The sequence below is a fragment of the Arachis hypogaea genome, chromosome 11 (genome assembly GCF_003086295.3).
Source record: "Arachis hypogaea cultivar Tifrunner chromosome 11, arahy.Tifrunner.gnm2.J5K5, whole genome shotgun sequence".
Taxonomy (NCBI): Eukaryota; Viridiplantae; Streptophyta; class Magnoliopsida; order Fabales; family Fabaceae; genus Arachis; species Arachis hypogaea.
Window position 1 is genome coordinate 21,509,149 of NC_092046.1, and position 3,703 is coordinate 21,512,851.

Genomic DNA, 3,703 nt, shown 5'->3' on the forward strand with positions numbered 1-3,703 from the left:
ATAGAAGTGGTCTTGATGGGCTTTGGAGATGAACCTTTCCATCTCCCATGACTCGGAGGTGGAAGCTTTTGTCTTCCCTTCCCCCTTTCTAGAGGATTCTCCGATCTTAGGTGCCATCAATGGTAATGGAAAAACAAAAAGCTTATGCTTTTACCACACCAAACTTAGAATTTTGCTCGCCCTCGAGCAAGAGGAGAAAGAATAGATGAAGAAGAAGAAGAAATGGAGGAGAGGGAGAAAGTGATGTGGTTCGGCCAAGAAGGGTGTAGAGGGATTGTGTTGTGTGAATTTGAAGAAGAATGGAGGGCTTTATATAGGGAAGGGAGGGGGGGGAAGGTTTCGGCCATATGGGTGGGTTTGGGTGGGAAATTGGTTTTGAATTTTGAAGGTAGGTGGGGTTTATGAGGTAGGTTTATGGGGAAGAGTGGATGGATGTGAGTGGTGAAGAGGTGATGGGGAAGAGAGATTGAGGTGATTGGTGAAGGGTTTTTGGGGAAGAGTGTTTATGGGGTTGTGTGAAAGAGAGTGGTGAGAAGAAGTAAGTGAAGGTAGGTGGGGATCCTGTGGGGTCCACAGATCCTGAGGTGTTCAAGGATTTACATCCCTGCACCCATTAAACATGTGAAAATGCCTTTGCACACAACTCTGGGCGTTCAGCGCCAGGTTGGTGGCCATTTTGGGCGTTCAACGCCCATTTGTGTGCCATTTCTGGCGTTGAACGCCAGAACCAAGCCTGTTCTGGCGTTCAGCGCCCAGAAGCTGCCCATTTTGGGCGTTCAGCGCCAGAACCATGCTCTGTTCTGGCGCTAAACGCCAGACAGATGCTCCTCCAGGGTGTGATTTTTCTTCTGCTGTTTTTGATTCTGTTTTCAATTTTTCTATTTATTTTGTGACTCCACATGATCATGAACCTATAAAGACATGAAAAATAATGAAAATAAAAATTAGATAAATAAACATTGGGTTGCCTCCCAACAAGCGCTTCTTTAATGTCAATAGCTTGACAGTGGGCTCTCATGGAGCCTTACAGATGTTCAGAGCATTGTTGAAACTTTCCAACACCAAACTTAGAGTTTGGATATGGGAGTTCAACACCAAACTTAGAGTTTGGTTGTGGCCTCCCAACACCAAACTTAGAGTTTGACTGTGGGGGCTTGGGTTGACTCTGCTTTGAGAGAAGCTTTTCATGCTTCCTCTCCATGGTTGCAGAGGGAGATCCTTGAGTTTTAAACACAAAGGAGTCCTCATTCCATTGAAGGACTATTTTACCTCTGTCAACATCAATCACAGCTCTTGCTGTGGCCAGGAAAGGTCTTCCTAGGATGATGGATTCATCCTCTTCCTTTCCAGTATCCAGGACTATGAAATCAGCAGGGATGTAAAGGCCTTCAACCTTTACTAATACATCCTCTACTTGTCCATATGCCTGTTTTCTTGAATTGTCTGCCATCTCTAATGAGATTTTAGCAGCTTGCACCCCATAGATTCTCAGTTTCTCTATTACAGAGAGGGGCATGAGGTTTATCCCTGAACCAAGGTCACACAGAGCCTTAAAGATCATGGTGCCTATAGTACAAGGTATTATGAACTTTCCAGGATTTTGTCTCTTCTGAGGCAATGTCAGTTGATCCAGATCACTTAGTTCATTGATGAACAAGGGAGGTTCAACTTCCCAAGCATCAATGCCAAATAATTTGGCATTCAGCTTCATGATTGCACCAAGAAACTTGGCAGTTTGCTCTTCAGTAACATCCTCATTCTCTTCAGAAGAGGAATACTCATCAGAGCTCATGAAGGGCATAAGGAGGTTCAATAGAATCTCTATGGTCTCTAGATGAGCCTCAGAGTCCTTTGGTTCCTCAGAGGGAAGCTCCTTATTGGTTACTGGACGTCCTAGGAGGTCTTTCTCCTTGGGATTTACGTTCTCCTCTCCTTCTTTGGGTTCGGCCATGGTGCTTATGTCAATGGCCTTGCACTCTCCTTTTGGGTTCTCTTCTGTATTGCTTGGGAGAGTACTAGGAGGGATTTCAGTGATCCTCTTACTCAACTGGCCCACTTATGCTTCCAAATTTCTAATGGAAGACCTTGTTTCATTCATGAAACTCACAGTGGCCTTAGATAGATCAGAGACTAAATTTGCTAAATTAGAAGTATTTTGTTTAGAGTTCTCTGTCTGTTGCTGAGTGGATGATGGAAAAGGCTTGCTATTGCTAAACCTGTTTCTTCCACCATTATTAAAGCCTTGTTGAGGCTTTTGATCCTTCCATGAGAAATTTGGATGATTTCTCCATGATGAGTTATAGGTGTTTTCATAAGGTTCACCTAAGTAATTTACCTCTGCTATTGCAGGGTTCTCAGGATCATAAGCTTCTTCTGCATAAGAAGCCTCTTGAGTACTGTTGGATGCAGCTTGCATTCCATGCAGACTCTGAGAGATCATATTGACTTGCTGAGTCAATATTTTATTCTGAGCCAATATGGCATTCAGAGTATCAACTTCAAGAACTCCCTTCTTCATAGGCGTCCCATTACTCACAGGATTCCTTTTAGAAGTGTACATGAACTGATTATTAGCAACCATGTTAATGAGTTCTTGAGCTTCTGCAGGCGTTTTCTTTAGGTGAATGGATCCACCTGCAGAAGTGTCCAGTGACATCTTTGATAGCTCAGATAAACCATCATAGAATATATCCAGGATGGTCCATTCTGAAAGCATGTCAGAAGGACACTTTTTGGTCAACTGTTTGTATCTTTCCCAAGCTTCATAGAGGGATTCACCTTCTTTCTGTCTGAAGGTTTGAACATCAGCTCTAAGCTTGCTCAGCTTTTGAGGAGGAAAGTACTTGGCTAAGAAAGCCGTGACCAGCTTATCCCAAGAGTTCAGGCTGTCTTTGGGTTGAGAATCCAACCATAATCTAGCTCTGTCTCTTACAGCAAAAGGGAAAAGCATGAGCCTGTAGACTTCAGGATCTACTCTATTAGTCTTAACAGTATCACATATCTGCAAGAATTCAGTTAAGAACTGAAAAGGATCTTCAGATGGAAGTCCATGAAACTTGCAGTTCTGCTGCATCAGAGAAACTAATTGAGGTTTCAGCTCAAAGTTGTTTGCTCCAATGGCAGGAATGGAGATGCTTCTTCCATGTAAATTGGAATTAGGTGCAGTAAAGTCACCAAGCATCTTCCTTACATTATTATTATTTTCGGCTGCCATCTCCTCTTCCTGTTCAAAAATTTCTGAAAGGTTATCTCTGGATTGTTGTAATTTAGCTTCTCTTAATTTTCTCTTCAGAGTCCTTTCAGGTTCTGGATCTGCTTCAACAAGAATGTTCTTGTCCTTGCTCCTGCTCATATGACAAAGAAGAGGGCACAGAAATAATAATAATAATAATATGGATCTTTTATACCACAGTATAGGGATCCCTTTGTGAGTGGAAGAAAAGAGGGAGACAAAGAATGTGATGTAAAGAAAGAAACACAACTGTGAGGAGGGCAGAGATGTGAGATGAGATGTTAGTAAATGAATAAATAAATAGAATAAGATGGGAGAGGGGGAATTTTCAAAAATAATTTTTGAAAAAGAGTTAGTGATTTTCGAAAATAGTTTTTGAAAAAGGTTAGTATTTTTTTTCGAAATTTTTTTTTTAAAAATCAAAAATAAAAATAATTAGTTAATAAAAAAGAAATTTTTGAAAAGGAGGGA

General features: G+C 41.5%; 1 non-coding gene across 1 annotated transcript; it reads left to right on the plus strand.

The window, feature by feature from the left end:
* Positions 1-2,710: 2,710 nt before the first annotated feature.
* Positions 2,711-2,818, plus strand: LOC112724535 (small nucleolar RNA R71). The gene has a single exon (XR_003163693.1). It is a non-coding gene; the product is annotated as a small nucleolar RNA R71 (small nucleolar RNA).
* Positions 2,819-3,703: the final 885 nt, after the last annotated feature.